Below are 26,002 nucleotides of genomic sequence, written 5' to 3'. Positions count from 1 at the left end.
TGCTTTGGTTAGGTTACTACATCTTTTTTCGTCTGATTCCTTCTACATTATTGGCCTATGGGTTACACTCGCGCTAGATTGATGAGGGATGCCTTAATGCCTTCCTTCTAACAGATCTTTCCCTATCGACTATGACTCATTGCTCTGGGGCAAAGATCTAGAGTCCATTTGGCAGTACCTTGGGGTTTGCAGTCATTAGTGGCAGATCCTTCACTATCGACAGTGGGAAACCATCATTGTCTCCTGATTGATAGATTCTTACAGGTGTTCGACTACAGCTCATCTATTCACACTTGTTAGATTGTACTGGGTACCTTGACGCTCATTATCATTATCGGTGAGTAGTCTCGCGTTTGTTAACGGTATACATCAATGACTAGTAATCAAACGATTTCTCACATGGTCGACTTTAGATCATTTATTCCCATGCTATAGAAATGTACTACGGTGGTTAGTGAAGACCTCAGGTTGCATCAGCATTCATTGGTTCACTTGACAGTTACTCTTGTTGCTGCTAGTTGATACCACTCCACCTTATATGTTGCAGTCATTCATGGCGACATTCTATATGCTGGCACTTGAGTTTGTAGTGTAGTACCATCTTACTCCATCATGTTCATTTGGTACTTTTGGGATTAGTCTTTGATATCAGTGATCTGCTTCATCCTTTAGCATCATTGACATTCTTATATGTGATATTCAGACATGTACTTGTTCGATTGTGATCAGATGATCCATTATGTATTTTCCAGTCTTTCATACTTGTATACTTAGCGGATCTGTTTATACTTGATATGCGGACATGCTTTACTTTCTCTGAGCATGGGTATGCCCACCTCAGACAGTGTTTCTTTCTGATCTCATTTTGTGGCTTGGAAAGCTAAACTCTGGTGAAGTCCTTCTGAGTTTTTGACAGGTTTCCTTTCCATGCACTTACTTAATACATTTCGGCCAGCATGTACCCCTTCTGACCTCATATATTAGGGGGCATCTTTTATAGCTCCAAATCTCACTTTTGATGTTGGTGATGCTGCACTCATGGCCTAGGGCAACCCCTCCTTCCAGACCTGGTCCAAATACTTAAAAAAATAGTGTTTTACTCCCTATACATGATATTGCCCTGAGCTAAACGCGTGTGTACGCGGGTCTGTGTATACCCAACCCGCGTATATGTATTAAAACACTTTAAAAAATTAAATCTCATTAATTTCGGGCAAAGATCACGGGTTTTACCTGTTGATTACCTATTAGTGCCCGTGGCCCAATTGTTCCCAACAAATTCCCAACTAAAAAACTACTTTGGGAGAAGTATAAAAAGGCTTCAATGGGAAGGCCTAAGGAGGAGAGAATAGAGAGAAAAATCACTCTGTTGAGATTATCCCTGACCAAGTCTGAAGATCCCTGTGCTTCCAGCACTTCCCCCATTACAGGAAACCCTTGTTTCCTTGAGTTATGATGTCTTTCCATTAGTTGAGATATCTTGGAGTGAGTCATGGAAGGAGTTTTTTGAAGGCTTGAGACTGGACGAATCCGGAGGATGGTTCCACTTGGAGCCTGTGAAAGGAAGACTCAGGTGAAATCATTCCTTTCTGTATTTTAGTTATCTATAATAAAAGAAACACTTGTCTTATTCCTGATATTGATCTTCTTCATGCTTATGGTATCAATGTTATGATTCATGTATGAATGGTTATTTTAATTGTATAACTAACTACTTTTCGATATGCTATGAAGTTGATTTCCTTATGATGCTTGTTCCATATACTGCTATGCTTTCTGGAATTGATTGTTTTGCAGGTTGAAGGATCGAAAAGAACTCCAAGAGGGTTTGGACCCTGGCTGGATCTTCCCAAACAAAGGACCCCCAGGTACACCTCTCTTCGTGTAGTTTGTTTATATTAGCATCATGGCTGTGTGGAATGCTTTTTTTTCTTTGTAGATAACCCCCAATCTGCTAGGGTATCAACCCAAGACCCTAGGGGAATTTGTCCCTCAACAGTTTTGTAAAGTAAAGTCGGTTGTAAGAGATCTATCCATGGTCTACGAACCATGGGATTGTATAAAAAGAGCTAAGCTCTAAGTGGTTTTGAAGATACATAATGTAAGAGAGTCATAGCTTTGAAGTAAGAAGTCTAATTTTTGGGTCGTAGTGTAGGTAGAGGCTCTGCGGCTGAGTGCGCAAAGGCCTAGGGTAGAAGTCCGCAGCTGAGTGAGTGGACTCCTACAGCTGTGTGCGCAAGGTGGATAGAGTCTGTAATCACTTGGAAGACATCAATAAAGAGAAGTATTCTACAATTACTGGGTCTTGTTCCAATTAATGCATCTTATCATTTTATGTATGAATTTCCTTTATAACGCTTATGTGATACGCAAGTGTATATAATTATGTTGGATAACTGAACACAATTAAAAATATCTGTTTATGCAGTGCTAACTGTGAGTATCTAATAAGTCAAGTAAGATTCTTAAGATAACTTGACAATCTATGCAATACGCTACCTTAGCAGCGTGAAAGTGTCTAGATCAAGGGTTAGGGTTGCGTGAAGGTCAGTCGTACCCTTTCACAGAGGTATTGAAGGACGGAATAGAGGGCTCGTCTGGCAAGCCCTAGAGCGAAGCAGCCTGCGCGAAGGCAGGAATAAGAGGAATAAACTGACATCACGACCATCTCAAGGTGCAGAAACTTGGTTCCAGCATCCCCCCATACTGCTTCGGGTGAGACTTCAGTCCATGCTCCGCAAGCTGATGCCGAAAGGGCCAGTAGTGTAGGGATTTGTTTGGCTAATTAATTTAGAACCTGGGTCAGGCGCCCTCAAGCCAACAAATGGTTTCATTGCCGCGACTAGAATCTGCATAAGAGATGTGTGATGTCGTATCACTGGAATCCAACTAAGAAAGAGATTGGAGACTGGCTGGATAGGAAGATACACGAATTCGCGACGCAGGAGAACAGAAACCCATGACTAACAAAGGAACAGTGGCTGGACAGGTACCTGTATACATAGATCCACGAGATCTTCTTCTGCTCCTTTCTGGTTGAGCTATATGAGTGGATCACGAAGCTAGCAAATAGCCAAGGAAGGTGGAAACTTGACGGTCCTATTGTGTGGACCTCAGAGCTAGTACGAAGGTTGGAAGAATCTAAGGATAAGATCGCCCACGCTGTCGATCATTGGCTCAATCACATCATAGGAGGATTTGAGACTGAATTTGCAGTCGATACCTCAGTTAGCTACAGCGAGGCGAAGCGACGCTTTTTCAAAGGACCGCGAGGTAAGTATGTGAAATCTTTGAATACCTGGATTAAAATGTTGTTGTGCGAAAAATGGGTTATGCAGCTACCTTGATGTTCGGAGCTACGCGAAGCGGAAAAGCTTACAGGAACGAAGGAAGGGTCTTGAATATAGTCCATTGATTTCACCTCCACGAGGTGACGAAGAAGGGATAGCGCAGGTTTCTCCGTGAAGTGCTATTCAGTTAATAAGACAAGGATTCCCACAAATACCACCTCCACCCACACCACCTCCAACTTCACCACCATCACCTGCAACTTCACCCATACCACCTCCACCTCCACCGCAGTTCAGTATGGCAAATTCAGTGAAGCTGCCTTTGTTTAAAGGCTTGGGGAATGAGGACCCGGACCAATTCTGGTTCATTGTAAAAGCTATATGGGAAGCTCAGGGCGTTACAGATGATAACATGAAGAAGGCGACATTGGTTAGTGCTCTACAGGATTGCGCACTAACTTGGTACATGAAGTACTCTAATGATAACCCGAATGTTGGAGTGGCAAACATCCAGACTGCACTGAACAAAGAATTCAGTAGGCCTAAATCTGAGGCACAGTCGATTGTGGGATTCAAATAAATTCCGATGCAATAGGTGCGCTGGAAATGCTCTGGGTGAGCCGCGCGTAGTACGAAAGATTGGAAAGCATAAAACAAGAATGGGACGGGAGACGAGACTGACTGCATAGATAGGAGAGTATGAAATGGATCAAGTTATTTTGGACTTGGGGTTAGATGCGAACGTCCTACCAAAGCAGACTTGGGAAAAAATGGGGAGACCTGCACTGCAATGGTCTCTGATTTAGCTAAGGATGGCAAATCAGCAGAAGATCATCCCCATGGGGCGGCTGCAGGGGGTGACTGTGGATATTGAAGGTGCGAGCATGTTGGCTGATTTTGAAGTAATAGAGATAGTGGATGATAGCAATCCCTATTCTGCGCTCCTGCGAATTGACTGGGCTACTGATATGAATGGGGTAATCAACCTAAAGAAGCGAAAAATGATATTTGATAAGAAATCACTACACGTAATAGTACCCCTAGATCCTGTTGAAGGATCATGCTATACTGAACCAGTCTGCGATTATGAGAGTGATGATGATCTGGACTGTATCTATAAGATAACATTACAAGACCAATATTGGGTGAATCCCACCATGGATGGACAAATTACATGGGATCGTGAGAGTTCTTGCACCTCGGACTTTGATGAATAATTAGAGCGTTGGTAGAATCGGTTACACGAAGTAACTACATTGAGTTGTAACATGATGACCCAGTCATTGCGCTGTGTGTTGTCGAAGGTAAGGAATCTGCCCACTTATGATGGCATGAATGATGTAGATATATTTTTGGATGAATTTGAAAGGGAGGTACTAGAAAAGAAGCGCTTCTAGGCGTTAGACTGGGCACCGCGTGCTATGCCCACAAGATGGTGGGGTACTCATAAGGGAAGCTTCGATGATTGGCACGAATGTAGGAGAATGATGAGAACACGCTTTGGGAAGCCAAAGATGTGAATGAAAAACAAGTATGATGGGCAGGATGATCCGTGCACACATTTGGCCAAATGGGCCCAGGCTTATGGAGAAAAGCTTCGCCCTGAAAGGGTGGACTTGTTCTGTCACACTTAGGATGTTGTCCCGATGAATTGGTACGTAGAAACAGAGCTCCGCCATGGTACATGTGAATGGGATATTCTGCGCAAGGGATTTATAATGACATTCAGTTTTGAAGATAGGTTTGATTATATTGATGAGGTACTACAAGAGGTGAAAGCAGCAATCTTTAGGATACCGCAGGATCATTTGGACCTGAGTGGGCTACTCAGCTAAGTCATGCGCTAGAATGATATAACGTGACCACTGAAGAAGAAGATGAGGATCCGTGAAAGATTAGTATTCTGAAAATAGAAGGTCACCACGAGGTTGAAGGACCGCAGGTTCAAAATGCTGATATAATCATGTCGTTGAAAATGAAACAAGTAAACATTGGTATTGAGGCAGAGCCCAAATTCACGAATATTGGAGACCTCTAGGATGACGTGATGATGGATAAGGTCGCTAAATTGCTTCGTGAATACCAGGATTTATTCCCTACCAATTTTACAGATCTGAAGGGGATAATCGGGGACCTAGGTATGATGAAGATCAAGCTGAAACCTGACGCTAAGTCGGCTAAGCAAAGACCTTACCGTCTCTATCCAAAATATAATGATAACGTCCGCTTAGAGCTAGACAAGATGCTCACGGTAGGCATCATTGAACCTGTGCAAGAATCTGACTGGGTAAGCCCAATGGTGGTATAGGAGAAGAAGTAGAAGGATGAAATAAGGATATGAATGGATCTCAGAAATCTAAATGACGCTTGCATTCATGATCGTTTCCCGACTCTATACACTGATGAAGTGTTGGATTACGTAGGTATCAAGGAAGCATATTCCTTCACTGATGGGTTCTCGGGGTACCACCAGATCAAAATCGCGCCAGAGGACATGAGCAAGACAACCTTCGTGACTGAGTGGGGTTATTTTTAGTACACTGTAATGCCGTTTGGATTGAAGAATGCACCTGCGATCTTCTCACGGGTAGTCATTGCTGCGTTCAAGGAATTTATTCATAAGTTCCTAGAGGTATACTTTGATGACTGGACCGTGTTTGGGCTGGTAAAACACCACGTAGCAAGCTTGCATATGATGTTGGATACCTTTCAAAGATACCAAATCGTGCTCAATCTAAAGAAGTGTTTGTTTTATGTTCCTTTTGGGACCCTGTTGGGTCATGTGGTTTGTAGACAGGGACTGATGGTAGATCCTACGAAGATCGTGGTGATACTGAAATTGGAAGCACCGAGGACTGTGAAGCAGCTGCGTGCTACCTTAGGACGCACAGGATATTAAAATTTTTTTATCAAAGGTTATGCCCAGATCACCGCGCCTATGGAGAAATTGTTGAAGAAGGTCGTTACATTCTGCTGGAACGAGGATTGTAAGAAGAGCTTGGATATATTGAAAGAAAAGATGGTCACCGCAACGATTCTAGTCTTCTCGGATTGGAAGGAGTTTCATGTACATGTCGACGCATCATGTATAGCATTGAGAGTAGTACTGACACAGGCTAGCGGAGGAGACTTGGACCATCCTATCGCATTCGCAAGCCGAAGACTATCCAAAGCAGAGAAGAACTATTCCACCACCGGGCGCGAAGGGTTAGCCATGGTGTATGCACTCCAGAAGTTTAAACACTACTTGCTGGGAGGCCATTTTAAGATGCATACAGATCACTCTGCACTAAAGTACCTAGTCAATAAGCCTTTGTTGGGGGGGAGAATCTGCAGGTGTCTCTTATTGTTCCAAGAGTATGATTTTGAAGTTACTGTGAAGCCTGGACGACTGAACACGGGACCAAACCATCTGTTGCGCATTGAAACAGGGGAAGAGCCCACTAATTTGGAGGAGGGATTGCCTGACGCGCAGCTATTTGTAGTGCGTGTTGCGGATGAAGATATAATACACTTCCTAATAACAGGAACTACCCCGGAAGGATACATTGTCCAGCAAAAGAAGGAATTAGTGGTGCGCACGGCATATTTTTATGTCATTGCTGGGCATCTATACAAAATGGGGTCTGATGAGATATTGCGACGATATGTACTCGAGTTTGAGAGGAGTAGCATCCTCACGGACGCTCATGGGGGTGCCACAGGAGGACATTATGCAGGAAGAGAAACTGCGCAGAAGATTCTATGCGCAGGGTTGTGTTGGCCAACCCTCCATCAGGACTCGAAAGCATATTGCAAGGCATGTGATGTGTGTCAAAGGACTAGAAGGCCATCGCAGAGGTATGAGATTCCTTTGAATCCACAGATGACGTTGCAACCCTTTGAGAAGTGGGCGATAGATTTTGTGGGACCCATTCAGCCCAAGGAAAGACGGGAGCAAGCTACATTATCACCACGATGGAGTATTTGACTCGTTGGGTAGAGGCACAACCTGTGAAGGATTGCAGAGGTGCAACTGCTGCAAATTCCTCTTTGAGCATGTACTCACGCAATTTGGCTGTCCAAATATCTTGATGAGTGATCACGGTACGCACTTTCTAAATGAGATGATCAGTGCACTTACGGAGGAATTTCAGGTATATCACCAGAAGAGCACACCTTATCACCCGTAGGCTAACGGGATGATGAAAGCATTCAATAAAGTGATGGAGAATGCATTGACCAAGGTTTGCAATGCTCAGTGAAGTGATTGGGACCTACGCATACCTGCAGTACTATGGGTTTATCGAATGACATGCAAGAAGTTGACTGGACAAACCCCCTTGAGGCTTGTCTATGGTGTTGAAGTGGTAATTCCTATCGAATATATTATGCCTAGTCTGCGCATAGCGGTGCTCACAGGTATAATGGATCGCAGAGTCCTAGAGGAGAGGCTCGCACAACTAGATGAGATTAAGGAAGAGAGATTTCTAGCTAGACTTCACCAATAGGTCCAAAAGTAGCGCGAAAAGGCATGGCATGATCGACACATTAAGCTACGCACATTTAAGGTAAATGACTTGGTTTTTTTATATGACAGTAAGTTTGATAAATTTCCAGGGAAATTCAGGATGCACTGGTTAGGGCCCTATGTAGTTAAGGAAATTACCAATGGAGGAGTGTTACAGCTGGTCAAACTGAATGGAGAACCCTTCCCAGGAAAGGTGAATGGCAGTCACTTGAAGCCATACACCGATGGTCTGGCCATGTGACTATATGAAGGTAGCATAGTCTTAGCGCTCCAGGTAGCTGAAAGGAGCTGCGAGACTATAAACTACACTACCCAGGTTGGAGAGCTGCGCGATTGGAGGATGGTGCAAAGCAAGGAAGTGTCATAGGGTCTGCAGCAGCATGGAGGGAGCTGCACTACTCAAGGAGAAATCGTGCAGGTTGGCTGGAAAGTGACCGTTAAAGTCACTATTCATGATTTAATGGCAGAAGTGCGGCCAAATGGAGTGGGCGGCCGGCATTTAAGACAAAATTTATGGCTTAGATCCTTGAAAATCTGCTACCAATCTGACATTAATGAATCAAATTTGGGGGAACAGTTGGATTTGAATTCAAAATGCCCTATAAATTACAAGTGGCTACCCAGTGAAAAACACTTGGCATTTTGAGAATTGAGTTGTTGAGCTCTCAGACACCCATGGACCGAGAATTCTTCGAGGCTTTCAAAGAGACTCCTACATTTGCAAACTTGCCAGAGACGTCGCGAGCACTGTTAGAAAGTGTTATGTCAGCACCCACAGAAATTATAAATACCGAACAAGTAGTAGAGGAGCTGGCATAGGAAATGGAAAGAGAGGCAGAAGTAGCTACTCCGGAAGTGGCTGAAGTATTGGCAAAAGTCGCTAAATCATTGAGGACGCTGACACCAAATCTAAACCCAACCAAGGAAACTGTGAAGGACAAGAAGGGTAAGCAGCTTTCCATATCGGTGTGTGCATCACCAAGGAGAAACCCACCAAAACCCATTGCACAAGAGAAAGGAAAGGCCATAAACTTAGAACCAGAGGAGGAAGACATTGAAGACATCCTGATGGACGATGAGGATGTGGGAGCTGAAGTGGAGGAGGTTGAAGCCCAGGGTGCGGACCCTATTACTCGGTTGTCAGAGTATGTCCCTCCATGCAAGCCTAAGACCAAGATACCAAAGGACATCGATGAGAGAAAGACTCCCCTGCAAACCCCTCTACTGCCAGACAAAATTGTTTTCGATGGTCCACGTTTGGCATGAGTGTCGCTGCTAAAACTTGAAGACTGGGACTTGGCATACCACGAGAAGTTCCCAAACCTGGTGATCAAGCATCTGATGTGCTGCATCATTGATACGAATATGGGAATGACCACATTGGAGCCACGGAGGTGGCTCAAGAGAGTAGAAGGAGTCCAATTCAACTAGTCAAACTACCTTCGCGGAGAGTTCCTGGTGAATTGCCGTGAAGTATAAGAGCTCAGCAAGATGTTCCACTATGCGTGGCTCTTGCTGTTAATTTTGCTGGTAGTGTGGGAGCTGCCAGAGGACAACTAGTTCCCTTCGATCGCGCCAGACCTCCCAAAAGTAGCGAAGTACACTTCGTTGTGGGTGACCAAGGATGCGCAACGAGTCAGGGACAGCAATATCTTTTGGATCTTGATGGATATGAACATTCGGATGGCCATCAATCGCAAACCGCGATTGTCACCTACGGTGTACGCCAACCTGCAGGGCTACACCAAATTCAAAGCCAATTTCCATTGAGTATCCATCAGGGCACGGAAGGACCCTGCGCAGAAGTAGTACAACTTGCCTTATCTAGTAACGGATGACACCATTGATGTTGTTAAACACACACATGGCAAAGACAAATAGGAAAGATAAGCAGGAGAGTCCACTTATTATTAAAAAATGATATACATTTATAGTACATGGTGTGACCCTTGGATTCATATTCCAAGTGGTCTCTTGGACTCCTTTTGGTTGTTCAGCTTCCACACCAACCCTTAGAGGATTAGGTGTCCAACATTCCCCCCCTTAATCCGAAGGGTTATGTATGAGTCCAAGAAGAGAGCTGTAATACAAAATGTGCAAAAAATATGCATGGCAGCACTAGGCTGAATGTGCTCTATGAAATTTTGGTATAAGGGGGGTGATTTAAGGATGACCACCAACACTGGAATGCTTAGTGCAGTTCCTGGAACTCTTCCAAGTCTGGCATGAAGCTTAGGTCTTCTGCTAGAGGAAGTGCTCCTGATGTTTTGAAGAGGGAAACCTTCAACCATGAAAGGGAGGTCTCACCCCGCATAAAAGGGAGAACCTCAACCTGAAAAGGGAGGTCTCAACCTGTGATGGTTTAAGGATGACCAACAACTCTGGAATGCTTAATGAAATTCCTGGAACTCTTCCAAAACTGGCAAGAAGCTGAAGTCTTCTGCTAGAGGAAGTGTCCCCAACTCTTTGAAGAGGTATCACCGACTGGAGGCATGCTCAAGGGGCATATTTGTCTCTGGCTACAACTCTGAATCTGGTATGGCAAGTTATGGCTCAGGCTCGCTTGATGTGGCTTTGAAGCTTGTAGATGACCATCATTTCCCCCCCTGTCAGATACAAGGTGAGATGATGGAGAAAAATCAACTGCAAGACTATTCAATACTCTATAAAAAGTTTTGACATGTGACTGGAATATCTTCTTGGCTATTGATGCCCATTGCCAAGAAGCGATCCATCCAAGATGAATCTTTGTTCTTGAAGTAGGCTTGTTTCTGAAGCATATGTTTGAAGAATGATTGGTTTTATGACATTGCTTACATGGATGAAGATCAAAACATTGATCTTTCATATGGCCAACTCACTCACAGTGTTGGTATTTCACAATCTGTTGTTGTGGGAGAGGGGCAGAGTCTAGAACGGCTGAAGGTGAACTGTCATGAAGTAATCCAACACTTTGAAACTTGATGGGCTTTGAGTAATCTAGAATATGAAAGAACACGTCCTTGTCATATCCAAGACCAGTTTTGTGCTTGTTGTGGACAAGCCCTTCCCAAGGTCTGATGATGGGCTTGGGAAGTGCAAACTGAACTTCTGCATCTGCATGTAACTCTGCTACTTTATTTGGCACTGGATCTAAATCAATTGTAACATTATTGTCTTGCTATTTATGGGAGTCTGTTTCAATCTTCTGAACAGAAAGAGGTTCAGAATGATGACTCTGTTGTTGTAATTATGCTCGTTGTAGCTAAGACTCAAGCTATAAAAAATCAATGTTTTATTGTGCATTTTGTAGATAGGTTTGGATGTCAAAGAGAGTTTCTTTGTTGACCTTCATAGTGTCTTCAACAGTAGACAACATTAATGTGCGCAATAGCTCTAAAAAAACATTGATTCTGGCCATTGTCTCAGCAAAAATGAAGACCTCAAAGGATTTCAACTAGAAATGCACCATTGTTCTTTAAGCTTCTTTCATTATGGCTTCAATTGATAAAATAAATCCCAAGAGATAGAGGTGGAGTTGGGCCCAAAATAGTCAAAAGAATCTGATATATTTCTGCAATTATCTCCAAAATAACGTTGTAATTTGACTTTATATGTTTCAATGATTTAAATAGCAACCACGCACCAACCATGCATCATATATGTGAGTCAACATACCCATACCAAATTACAGTCTTCATAGATAGATACCAATGAACCATGCACAATCTTCCACATACATATATCACGGCTTTCACACACCACAGATCAGTTGCAACAAGTATACATACCATTCAAGCTGACATCATGCTCCAAATAATGTATCACTTCCTCTTTGTAATAGCCCGAATGCAAAATAATGCACCATATATTGCTACTGGATGGAGGGAGATTAATAGGAAGAGAACTCACTTTTGATCCTTACAGCACCCATGGGAAATTACCATTACAAAGTTGGACGAGGAAATAGGTTCTTTGCATTACCAACTAAGTTAGGAATGCAATGAATGACGTTTTCTGAAGTACAGGTTCAAACAGTTACCATCGTTGTCACTGCCAGTGGCATTTTCATGTTACGGAGGAAGTCTTGGGGACAGAAAGCACTATTTTGTCTCTGCCAATCACAATCTATGCAATCGACTTCTTATGTTCTATTAACAACTTGTTTATCAAGAAACACCCCTTCAATTAAGGATTCCAGGGGAAACAGTCAACAACCACTGGATTTTGCAAAACCAACGTTCATACCTCACACTCGCATGACAAAGAGTTGAGATTTGGTATACCTCACCTCCTTTACAAAGTTCATATAAGAGTTCAAGTCTACCTTAAGCTTAGGCACAAACATGAAATTTCGATATGCCCCAATCAATAACATAAGTAAAACAATGACACGAGTATTAGGAGTCGAATCTTTAGGGGCTCTCCTCTCTTAACATATTCAAAAAACTATGATTGATACTTATCTAGCTCATCTTCTCTCAATGTCTTCATGTATGAAGCGACGTGACCTCCAAAAATATACTTTCGATGGACCTCAGCATCCAAGCTCTTGCTTTCCTTGTTATAACCAGCAAAATGCTTGTCGCTGTGAGGAATATCTAATCCTCCATCCAAAGCACCCTTCAGAGCTCCGAAAACTCTGTTGCCAGTGGTGGTCCTCACAAGACCTACATCCAACAAAGCTCTGAATGGCCTCCTTGAATCATTTGGCTCAACATTGTAGTCCTCTCCAGTGGCCTCCTCATTCCCAACATATTGATTGTTGGGTCTGCTCGAATTGCAGCATGCACTGACTTGTACAATTCTTCTATGTTCTCAGGCTCAATACCTCTCTTATACAATTTTTCTTGCAAATGATAACAATTATGGGAGATTTAACATACAACGGTATAGCTTGGAGAGCTACATGCGGTTGGACGCTGCAGCACTACGAGCTTTAAATGTTCTTGAAAGTAAGACAGATGTAGACAAGAATTTCAGCTTGTTTGGACTGATGAATAGGACTTGTACTGCTAGTATGGGGAAGAGGTTGTTGAACAGGTGGCTCAAACAACCTCTATTAGATGTAGGCGAGATCAAATGTAGGTTGGATCTGGAAATTGGACCTCCCTTGACAACGCAAACACCACAAGCACGCAGAGAGGGACAGGGGCTTTATATGCAACGTTTTCCTGAACCTGGAATTAGACATCCACCACAATTCAACGTACATGGTGGTCAAATTGCAAGCATGCCTCTACATCCAATGTTACCTCCCCATGATTTCTTCAGATTTGGTAATGGCGGTCAGTTTCCTAACATGGGTGCACCTGCACGGGGTCTCGGCTTCCACACTACCAGCACCACATGTATATGGAGAATTCTACGTCCAACATCGTTCTCAACGAAGCAGAGCGTATGGCAGTCAAAGAAACAGATGATATGGGAGTTGATGCATTACTATGCTAAGTAGAATGGTAGAGAGAATGGCATTGATATTCCCGAGGGAAGGAGCATTATATTCATGCACAGGGAATCACCAACGTTCAGGTATTTAAACATGTCAAGTACATCAACACAACATTTAATTCATGGAAAATAGCTCAACCAACAATTCATTCAATGACCCTTTCAAAAACAATGCACAACTGCTTAACGCAAAGCTCAGAAGCACCATTCAAACGTACAAGACATGAATTAAAGAATCGAATAGAAAGACAAGTGACATATCCGAAAATGAGGGAAAACGCCCATTTTTTTTGTTATTTCGAAAGAATGGGTAGAGATGGCAGGTGTAAGGAGAGAACCCAACTCAAATATAGCTTACAAGGGTTTCAGAATAGAAAGTCTAAATGGCAGAGGGGCAAGAATGACCATCCAGCTCTGATACCATGTTAAACACACATATGGCAAAGACAAATAGGAAAGATAAGCAGGAGAGTCCACTTATTATTAACAAATCCTATACATTTATATTACATGGTGTGACCCTTGGATTCATATTCCAAGTGATCTCTTGAACTCCTTTTGGTTGTTCAGCTTCCACACCAACCCTTAGAGGATTAGGTGTCCAACAGATGCAGTGCTCGATCAATGGTCGGCGGAGTGGTGCACTACCACAGACTTGGCAGTGGGCAGGAGAAAGTCCGCCACGCAGAACAAGAAGGAGGAGGTCAAGCTTAAGATGGTACAACTCGCCGAAAAGAGGAAAAAGGAGGTTGCTGATAAGGCCCAGGCAGAGCGCGAGGCCGTGCAGCAGACAGGGAAGCGGATAGGTGGGACTGAGCGGGGCTCTAACAAAGGCACGAGGTCACCTTCACCTGAGACAGAAGAGGAAACAGAATAGCACAACGCGGACCCTCAGGAGATTTCCATCCGCATCAAGCGCCCAAGGGAGCTAGAGAAGGGAGGGTCCAGGAAGAAATCAAAGGCAACCAAGACCTCGCAGGACCCCATCACATTAACAAAAGGTGATTTACATGATATCAGTGACACAGTCAGGGATGTCACTGCGGAGGCCCTGCAACAATTTGAGCAGCAACAGCAGATCATCCTGGGGGCTATCCAAACAGGATTGGAGGAGCTACAGACCTGCACGTCGCAAGCTAACATGGTGTCTACCAGCTTGGCTATCGGCACTTCAGAGGCTGCCAATATGCTATGCACGAAGGCTTCCAGTGTGATAGTGATGTCGGATGGAGTGCTGACCACAGAGAGTGAGGCTGACAGGCCCAATATCAGTGCCCTAAAGGGAGTAGGGTTGAACCTAGCAGTGCTCCCGCGTGAAGCACTCCACCTCTTGCAGGATGGAGTAATTGCAGAGCTGAGGGCCTGTGAGCACTGTGCCCTCCAGGTGATCAATGAGCAGTGGATCAACAACAAGCATATGTCCCTATAGAAAAATGTTGCCATCGCCGCTAAGACCGAGGCGACCAATCAGAGCAAGCGGATTATGCAAGTAGTTGAGGATGCATGTCGAATGGTCCCAGAATTGGCCATTCTGGAGGAGGAGTCAGTCGCGGTATGCATCCGCAAGTTGGCCACAGGGGTGCGCAACACTCGGACTGAGATGGCACGGGTTCAGTTCGAGTTGAACCTGCAAATTACAAAGTTACAGTTGAGGGCCCAGCCTTCAACTCCACCAGAAGTGAAGTAATAGTGGGCGACCGCTGTCACAGAAGCAGTAGCAGTGGTGGATAGTGTAATAGCATACTGCATGTAGTTTTTTGAGCAGTCATTTGAGGTCCTGACAAGCTTACAAGAGGACCCTAATGTACAGATGATAGAGATAGAAGCGTGTGAGCTACAATAGCACTACGATGAGGTTAAGGGCACAGCGCGAACCGTCGTGTTGACACAGAGACTAGTCAAGCTGCAGGAGGCCAAGCAGTTGAAGGAACAGGTGGACACAGTGCTGCACAAGGAAGCAGTGCTCAAAGAAATACTAAAGCCCTGGTTGGATGAGGCTTACACAGTGATAGGGAATATCGAAGGCAAGCTTGCGACTCTACAGGCAATGCAACAAAAGCTTTAGGTTGACATCGCAGGAGCAGTGACTAAGCAGACAGTGGAAGACGCGAAGCAAGTGGTCGTACAGTGCACGGCTGAGGTTTCAATCATAGGAGTCGAGCTGGAAGGGCTTCGTACAAAGATCTTCGTGCCTACTGAGTGACTCGAGGGCAAGTCACGATGTTTGTGTTAGGGGCTTGTTGGGAGAGGGATCCCCAAGGACAATTTTGGGGCTAAAAGCCCATGTTTTGGTTAAATTTTATAATAAGTTTATAAAGACTCCGCATTTTGTGGTCGCAAAGTGCGAAGGTGTCATAAGTCATAAACGGTTGTCCGCCCTTAGTTTTGTAAAGTAAATTTGGCTGTAAGAGATCTAACCATGGTCCGTAGACCATGGGCTTATATAAAAAGAGCTAAGCTCTAAGTAGTTTTGAAGATACAAAATGTAAGAGAGTCGTAGCTTTGAAGTCAGAAGTCTAAGTTTTGGGTCGTAGCATAGGTAGAGGCTCTGCAGCTGAGTGTGCGGAGGCCTAGGGTAAAGTCTGCAGCTAAGTGCGTAGACCCCTGCAACTGTGTGCGCAGGGTGGATAAAGTCTGTAATCACTTGGAAGACATCAATAAGGAGAAGTATTCTGAAATTTTTGGGTCTTGTTCCGATTAATGTATCTTATCATTTTATGTATGAGTTTCCTTTATAACGCTTTTTTGATGCACGAATGTACATAATTCTATTGGATAACTGAACACAATTAAGAATATCTATTTACGTGGTGCTAACTGTGAGTATCTAATAAGATAAGTAAGATTCTTAAGATAACTTGACAATCTGTGCAATACGCTGCCTTAGCATCGCGAAAGTGTCTAGATCGAGGGTTAGGGTTGCGCAAAGGTTAGTCGTACCCTTTCACGGAGGTATTGAACGACGAAATAGAGGGCTCATCTAGAAAGCCCTAGAGCGAAGCGACCTACGCGAAGGCAGGAATAAGAGGAATAAACCAACATCACAACCATCTCAGGGTGCGGAAAATTGGTTCCAGCATCCCCCATACTGCTTCGGATGAGACTTCGATCCACGCTCTGCGGGCTAATGCTGAAAGGGCCAGTAGTGTAGGGATTTGTTTGGCTAATTAATGTAGAACCTGGGTTAGGCCCCCTCAAGCCAACAACCCTCTATCAACAGGCTACAACTCAGAATATCTGTCAGCGGGATACTACCCAGAAATATGTCATGTCATCGGGTTATGGCCCAAAAATATGTCATCGGGCTACTACCCAAAAATATGTCATGGGGGAGCTACAACTCAACCATATCGAGCATTAGGTAGTGTAGGGGAGATACTACTCAACCCATCCTATTTCCCATTGATATTCCCAACAATGACCCTGAAGAGTCATGTGGTAGAACACCTACATCATAATCCTAGCTTGGGCGAGATACCCAACTTACCAAAGGTAAGGATCTCAGGCCCCCAAGCCTCCGAACCCATTTGGAAGACAGGGAGGGATGATGCCAACTAGGTTATAGTCTGCAAAGACCAATATAGGGTGAGCTACTACTCCAACCCTATGGGTAAAAGATAGGGGTGATACCCTATTTTTCCAAATTTCCCTCAACCCCAGGAGCCCTTTATCTCCTCTCCTTGAGAGCTCAGACAAGAAGAAGAGTATGGCACAACGTCCTCGATCAGTGGTGCCCCTTATAAGGAGGGATCACATCCACCAATCCAAGCTTCTCTCTAAAGACCAAGAACTTCCCTTTCGGCAAATCCTTGGTGAGAATATCTGTAATCTGCCTCCTCTCTGTACCATATCATGAATGAAGTGTTATCGGATCTCTATGTGCTTCAAATTGTCATAAAACACTAGATTATCTACCAGATGGATCCCACTCTTATTGTCGCAATATATCTTTGTAGTGTCTAAGACCTGCTCAAATAGCTCTCCAAAGAGCTTCCTCAACCAAACTACTTCGCAACTAGCCACGCTAGCGGCAATATACTCTGCCTCAACGGTACTCAATGCTACATACTTTTGCTTCCTTCTCATCCAAGATATCATGGCAGATCCAATCTTAACGTATTTTTCTTTTCGATAACATTTCCCTCCCTGTCAGCGTCAGTGTATCCATGAAGTCAAACATCTCCAACAGAGTATCTCAAACCAAGTGTAATCGTTCCCTGCAAATATCTCAAAATGTGTTTGGCAGTAGTCCAATATGCATGGAGAGGCTCAGTCATGAATTGACTCAAATGTACTCACTGCATAACATATGTTTGGACGAGTGTTCACAAGGAACATCAGAGACCCAATGAACTGTCTATATTCAGATGGATTCTCCAAATTGGGTCCTCCAGCTTCTCCACATAAATTCTTGAAGTTCATTTCCATCGGTGTGGGTAGGGACTTGCATTCTATCATTCCAAATCTTTCCAACAAATTCACAACATATTTTCCTTGTGAAAGGAAAATATCATTGGGCCTTTGCACACCTCAAGGCCTAGAAAATAGTGTATGAGTCCAAGGTCCTTCATCTTGAATTCAAAGGATAGCTCCCTCTTACACTTGATCATCAGGGGCTCACTATCTGTGAAGAATAGATCATCAACATATAAAACCAAAATCATCGACATACCTTGGACTACCTTGAAGTAGAGGTTGGGATCAACATTACTTCTTGTGAATCCTAGCTTCACCAAATAACTATCTATGTGGGAGTACCATGCTCTTGGGGCTTGCTTCAACCCATATAAGGCCTTCTTCAATATACAAATGTGTGTATTTCGATTTTATACTTCAAATCCCAGTGGTTTCTCAACGTACACTTCTTCTTGTAGCATGCCATGTGTTATCACCTAGATTGAACCTCAAGCTGAAGGAAGGCAATGCCAGGGTAACCACAAACCACGCTTAGCCAACTAGCTAGCCCTACTAGGCCGGGAGAGGGCTCTCTCCGTAAGGATATCAGCCAAGATGACTGGATCAGGTAAAGGATATTAGGCTAGGTATAGTATCTTGAAGTTTTGATTGGATTTTGAAGGGTTTTGCTGGATCAGGAGGGCTGGACAGTTTAGGGCTAGGGAATTAGATCAGAATTGCAGGGTGTTTAATGGGGAAAGGTAGGCATAAGGTTTAGACTATAGGGCCTGATGGGATGAGAGGTTTAAGATTGATGAGAAGCTAAGAAGAACATGTGAAAACCATGGATCCTTCCTAGACTGCAAAAAACATGAAATGGTGAATGTTTGCCCAAAGCAGAGCACTGATATAATGAATTCTGCCTATCAACTTGAAAGCATTCACTTAGAAAGCAATGAAATGATTAACGAAGTATACAAAACACATTAACATATGATCACAAAATAAGAAAATGTACTAAAACTCCATACCACATGGATCCCATAAAAATAGTTGCAATTCTTATTAATCTCCTACTAAACTGCTACAAAATGATGTACAATCAAGGTCTGAGCATCCAGCTGAGTCCAACCTCTTACAATGAGAAATAAAAAGAAGATACAGACAGGAATTCAACCTCTTCCCATCCTTAGGGATCGAATCCCTAAGATGAGGAGCTAATCTAACCAACACTGAACAAGAAACAGGAATATAGGCATCTCAACAACTTCCCTCTAAAAGTGAAAAACTGATTCATTTGAGCTCAAGATGACTTCTAAAGCAATGAATCTACCCTCTATTACTATTTATCTATCATATTTACATTCCAAGTCATCATTTACAAACTTAAGTCATCCTCCATGAGAGAAAATACATGAACACAGTCAAAAACTAGAAAGATAGGCATCCTGTGCAAAATCTGTCCTACGTGCAGTGCCACTGGCCTAGCGCGTAGCGCCACATTCAGGTCCCTTTTGGAGGCCTTACCGACCTCCAAATTGAGCTCATGATAGCTAATTGGAAAGGTATTCAAGTCTACTTTCCAAAACACCTATAATTTCGGCATTTTAAGCTCATTTGACCCCTCAAAGCTTGATTCTTCCAAGACTGCTTCTGTGTGTCCAAAAAGTTGCAGAAAGGTCATTTTTAGGGTGTTCTTTGATCTTTTGGTGGACCAGTTCTACCCCAAAAACTTTGAAAATATCTAGGGTGCATGTCCTCATCACTCTGAATCCAAAAATGTAAACCATTTCTGCATTGGGTGCCCCTAGGAAAAGCGCAGCGCTGGTGGCACTACACGTTTAGGCAGTTTTCCTGTGTGTAGAATTTCAAAATTTGGAAATGACAAAAATTTCTCCAAACTTTCCCAAAATTGGTGAGAAGCACAATCATCAAGTGTCTTGATGAGCCAAGGAAGCTTTAGCAAGCAACCTAAGCCTATCATCCTCCTTTTTGTCTTTTAGAGCCCGCCTTAGCCTAGCTTTCATCTTTTTGACCCTCATGTTGCATATCTTGTTTCGGGTCCTGTAATGGTAGGCCATGTGTCTGATCATCTGATTGTCTCTATTGGCCTTTTGTAATAGCTTCTCAAGGTTTAAATTGACTCTCTTAAGCCAAGTCTCTCTATCATCTTCAATCTCCTTCTCAATAGGATTCAAAGTGACATGTGCCTCTTTGCCACTTTGTCGTTTTACCTTAAGTAGTTCTAGCTCCATGAGGACTTGTTTTTCACTCAACTACTTGTTTTCTTGTTCCAAATATGTGATGACATATTTGGCCCTCTCCAAATTGTCCATCAGAGCTTGTACTTGAGCCTCCTTTTCTTGTATGATGATGTCTTTTATTGTTTCTTCGTCCTGAACCTCTAAGTCAATGATTTCCACTCCATGATGAGTATAACACTGCTCCAGCTCATCATGCTCTGCCAATTCAAAGTCTCTTTCCTCCTCATCATCAAAACTCTCCTCCAGCATATTTTTCTTCCCTTTATGCAGCTGCTGCACCTATACCTATTTTGCTGATGAAGAAGGAAAAGCCCCTTCAACATCCTCTGGAGTTAGCATTTGCCTATGGGTTGATGAAGAAGGCAAGGTCCCTTCCACATCCCGTGGAGAAAACACTTGCCTATCGGCTGCAAAAAATCTCCTTGTGCCCCTTTGATATGTCATGAAGATCCTGGACACCTCAGTAGTTCTAATCTCTTGGGCCTCCTCATCTATTTTCACTTGAGCAATGATAGAAGGTCCCCCTATTTCTTGAGACATTGGTGGAGGAATTTGAGGACCCCTGAAGATGTCATGAGCAATAAATGTCTCCAAAGAAATGTTGAGGAGACTGAGATGATGAAGCACAATGATCTTGATCAGGGAGTAATGATAGAGACTGCTCATCTGCTGAGGGTATGGCTTCTTCTGCACAAAATGAGCCATCTTCTTAATATTCCTGAACAAGAAATAAGGAAGGTTTAACATCCTCACCCTGGTAAAATGCATGAGAAGCCCGATGTGATATGTGTACATCCTGGAGAATCTGCCCTCACAAGTGAAATATTTCATGGTGATTTTCATCATAGGGACATACTTTTCTTCAAGAAATCTGAAAGGAAAAAGTCCCTTCACCTCATTTCTGTACTGGGGTTTGATATAAGGCTCATAATAGTGTTCATTTGGGTCCTGGGCCTTGTACCACTTCTCCCCTACATTCAAAATCCTGGTTGCATCTAAAATGATGGAGGGTGAGACGGTGAATGTTACCCCAGCAAGAGTCACCTTGTTGTCTTGAAGATGAGCTACAAAAAGTCTAGTGAGCTCAGGGTGGTGTTGAACTCTCTCTACCTACTCACAGAATCCATATCAACCAAGATATCTAAAACATGTGACATCCAACTGAGAGGCCTGCAATTCTCTAAGTTTTAATGGCTCTTCTCTGATAATCCTGCCTCCCTTGTGTGGTTTTCTCTATTTCCTAGCTCTATCTGTTGAGGTGTCACTGCCTGTGTTTTCCTCCTCCTCATAGTCTTGGTCCTCTCTGTCCATGTTTGCAAGGCTTGAAGTTGTATGAAGAGAATGAGTGAAAGTGTTTTTAGGAGTGAGAGGATGGGAGATGAGCTTGTGGCTAGAAAATGAATGAGGGAGTAGGAATGATAAAAATGAGAAGGAGGGCTTGTTTTGTTTTTGATATTGCTCTTGGGAAGAGGGATAAAGGGGTGGGAATGTTTTGGAATAGGGATAATTGGATAAAGGGATATGGGGATAAAGGGATAAACGGATAGGCAAAAAGGGATAAGGAAAGAGTTTAGGGTTGTATTGATAGGTGATAGGAGGAACAATGGAGGTTTAGGGTTTTAGGCATAATTAGGGGAAAATTTTAGGGTTTAGGCACTTGCCATAGGAAAATTTATCTTAAAAGTATGGAGGACCACTTACTTGTATGTAGGTAGGAGAGGGCAAATTTGAAGTTTCTTGGAGTTTAGAGGGCTTTCTAACCCTTCTGCTCAACACGTAGCACCGATTCACAGATGTGTAGCGCCACCCTAGAAGCGCAGCACCGGGCCTCAACGCGTAGCGCCAAGTCCTCAATGGGTAGCTCCAACCTGCCTGCCTGAAACGTGCAGTGCCAGTCTTCCAACATGCAGTGCCACTCCTCCACTGCTCCAGACGCGCAGCGCCACCCTCCAGAAGCACAGTTCCGACTCTGCTTCGCCCAAAACTTGCTCAACCTTTCCTCTTCTTCTCACTTTTTGACTCTTTGCTTGCCAAATGAGAATGATGAACATGAGAATGAAATGTGAGGCCTTATATAGGAGTAATTTTTTATTTTTCACTTGAAAAACCAACTTTCTAATGTTTCTTCACCTTCTTTAAACTCTGTTTTAATGCCTTTTCTTCTTTGTCTCTTTCAGGTGGATAATGCTCAACTTGAACTGATTTTTGCAGTGTTTCTTTGTCTTGCAGCAAGGATAGATGCTTTGGTGTAGATGGGATCATTTATTACATATAGTGACTCAAAATTACATAAGAAATACAAATAAACTCAAAAATACTCTGTTTTCACCTCAAAAACATGTTTTTCAGGTGAAAATTACATTAGGTTAAAAGATAAATATATAGTGATTATGACCTACAAGCCATCATGCTTGACTTATTTATCATCCTCATACCCTTGCTGACCTTTATTTACATTTTAAAATCAGGCTCTTGACCTTGGTGATGAAACCCTAAGACCTAATGAAAACATACCTAAGACCTAATGAAAACCCTGATGAAAACATGCCCTATGACCTAATGAAAGCATGATTGCAAATTGACCATGAAACCATGACTGAAGATAACCTGAAGAAGGGTCATCAAGTGTACTCTATGAGGGAAAAATTAGGTTTTATGAAGAGAAGACAACCATCAGTGGATCAGTTTGACATGACCTAATGAAATAATGTAAAATTTTAATATGGGACCCCTAAAATGAAAATGCAAAGAGAAAATTTTGATCCCTGATGGAAGTATGCAGATACTAACACTAACATTGGCCTTATTGGGGATGGCAGCTCCTTAGAGGTGTCAAGAACACCGCAGACCAAGTGCCTCATCCATTGGGCAATACGGTCAAAACAAAAAAAGTGAAAAATGACTCAATACAAACTAAATCGAAACTGACTTGAAATTGACTGAAAAAATGACTCAATACTTACTGAGTTGAAACAAGTACTTACAAAACTTATTAATGGCAGCAGACCATCGAGATTTGAGGGCTTCAAATACTGATGACAACCACCTACCTACTGAAGAAATATGTACAATCATGTGAAGTGAACCTTCCAATGTAACCAATCCAGCAGATGGCTATTCACTGAAATTCTGCTCTCACTTTCCTCAAGCAGGAAGAACGATGTACATGTAGGCAACTCACAATAACAACTGAAACCAAGGCTTATGATAACAAACTAGGCAACATTCATCTTCTCTAATGCTTGCAAAAGAATGTCGAAGGGATCTTGAAAATCTTGAAGCACTAGCTTGTCTTGAGATCCAACAGCAAAAATACAAGTACTCCCTTCATTCTGATCTGAAAGAACAGTTGGTTGTTGATTGATAGGAAGGCATAGAGAAGTATAAGCTTCTGCTATCTGAGTGTTGGTTGTAAATTCCTTCAGCATGAGAAATTCTGACTCGATTTCTGGCATACTGTCTCTCTCAGGCTCATACTCCTCAATTTCATAATCTAAGTCATTCTTAAATTGAAAACATTCTTCAAGATTATCAAACATGACAGCCCTATCATCTTCATGAAATAAAACAATATATGTTCGTTGATCTATAAATCTAATTTCAAGACTATCCTCATTTTCAAAAGTGGAAGAAACTTCACTAACACCTTCTTGACGATATGAACACTGCAAACCTGCATTAGCTTGGGCTGTAACATGATCTTTCAAGAGTTGATCTATCTCATCTTCAGACAGAGGAGATAGTACCTTTTGTTTTCTTTTGCTAAAACAATAATTGTCTTCTTGAAATAACAATTCAAAACATGAAATATGAGAAGAAAAATCTGAATGACAGTCCTCAATTCCCTGGTCTTCTGAAATTTGAATACATTGTTGATCATCTTCATATGACATGGCAACCAGATTGTCATGTTTCTTATCGCACTCATCAGTCATACGAGGGAAAACTTCAGATAGTTCTTGAAACTCAAAACTAACACTTCTATCATTTACCACTGAGTTATCCAAAGAAGATTTTTCACTTACTTGAACAAAGATCTCATCTTGTTTTTCATAAAATGATTGGATTACCTCCTCGTGAAGGCTTTGTTCTAATGAAATGAGAACACTTGGGTCAATAACTTTGTTTTCTTAATTCCATATGATCTCAACAACAGAGCTCTCCTTCATGGGATTTAGAACAAGGTACTCTTCATCATCACGATCTGAATCTAGATATGAAATAGCCAACTTGACTTTTTCACAATCTAAAATTGGAACTTGATTTTCCTGCATACTGTCTTCTGCTATGAGCATATTTGAAATAAGACCTTGTCTTCCATCATTTCCAATTGTACTAATATCTTGAACCTACTGCAAATTTTCCTAAGCATCTTGATAAGTATCCTCTAATCTCTCTTTATGCTGCTAAAATGGATTTTCATACAGGGCTTCCATGATCTCATTGTCCATGAAGTCATCATCTTCATAAACTTTCTCAAGATTTTCAATAAAACTATAAACATGTTTACAACAGTTCTGAACTAATATTAAGGATGGACAAGATTCTTTATACCTTTAAAACAACATGGTATGAAAGTCCTTTAAACAGTAAATACAAGCAAGCGGAAAAATTTCATACAAAGATCGAGCTTCACCTTCCAAAGTGGCCATGAATATCTTCATCAAGCAGTCTTCAAGAAAATCAACATTCAACTTGCGAGTATGCATGTGAAATCTAACCATATGTAAAGCAGCATCATTCCTATCATCATCTTTAAACATAGGCAAATTCCTTTGCCAATCTACCTTAGGAATTTTATTTGGGAAACCTGGAATGTGATCTCGGCTCATGGGAGCATACCTTCGAGCAAGCGAATCCATTTTGATAACAATGAATTCACCAAGAAATTCTTCAGGCTACTGGTTCTTGAAGAGTGGAGTTGCCATAAAAATTCTGAACCTTGGGATTTTTCGACACTGGAGTCGCCAGGTGAATGATTTCAGCCTTCGCATGCATCTGACTATTGTTCCCCATCAACAATCAGATCTGAACATTGATGATCTTTCCCGGGGAATAGGAAACCTTTTGCTCACAGTCCCCAGTATGGTCGCCACTATGTTATCACCTGGATTGAACCTCAAGCTGAAGGAAGGAAATGCCAGGGTAACCACAAACCACGCTTAGCCAACTAGCTAGCCCTACTAGTTCGGGAGAGGGCTCTCTCCGTAAGGATCTCAGCCAAGATGACTGGATCAGGTAAATGATATTAGGCTAGGTAAAGTAGCACGAAGTTTCTATTGGATTTTGAATGGGTTTTTCCGGATCAGGAGGAGCTAGACAGTTTAGGGCTAGGGAATTAGGTCGGAATTGCAGGGTGTTCAATGGGGCAAGGTAGGAATAAGGTTTAGCACTCTAGGGCTTGATGGGGTGAGAGGTTTAAGACTGGTGAGAATCTAAGAAGAGAATGTAAAAACCATGGATCCTTCCTAGACTGTAGAAAACATGAAATGGTGAATGTTTTCCCAAAGCAAAGCACTGATATAATGAATTCTGCCTATCAACTTGAAAGCATTCACTTAGAAAGAAATTAAATGATTAACGAAGTATAAAAAACACATTAACATATGATCACAAAAGAAGAAACTGTACTAAAACTCCATACCACATGGATCCCATAAAAATAGCTGCAATTCTTATTAATCTCCTGCTAAACTGCTACAAAATGATGTACAATCAAGGTCTGAGCATCCAGCTGAGTCCAACCTCTTACAATGAGAAAGAAGAAGAAGATATATACATGAATTCAACCTCTTCCCATCCTCAAGGGTCGAATCCCTAATATTAGGAGCTAATCTAACCAACACTGAACAAGAAACAGGAATATAGGCATCTCAACAACTTGCCTCTAAAAGTGAAAAACTGATTCATTTGAGCTCAAACTGACTTCTAAAGCAATGAATCTACCCTCTATTACTATTTATCTATCATAGTTACATGCCAAGTCATCATTTACAAATTTAAATCATCCTCCATGAGAGAAAATCCATGAACACAGTCAAAAACTGGAAAAATAGGCATCCTGTGCAAAATCTGCCCTACGCACAGCGCCACCGGCCCAACGCGCAGTGCCA

This window comes from Pinus tabuliformis, chromosome Q (assembly GCF_031772625.1).
Source record: "Pinus tabuliformis cultivar Carrire ecotype Pingquan chromosome Q, CPIR1, whole genome shotgun sequence".
Taxonomy (NCBI): domain Eukaryota; kingdom Viridiplantae; phylum Streptophyta; class Pinopsida; order Pinales; family Pinaceae; genus Pinus; species Pinus tabuliformis.
This window is presented reverse-complemented; position numbering follows the sequence as displayed.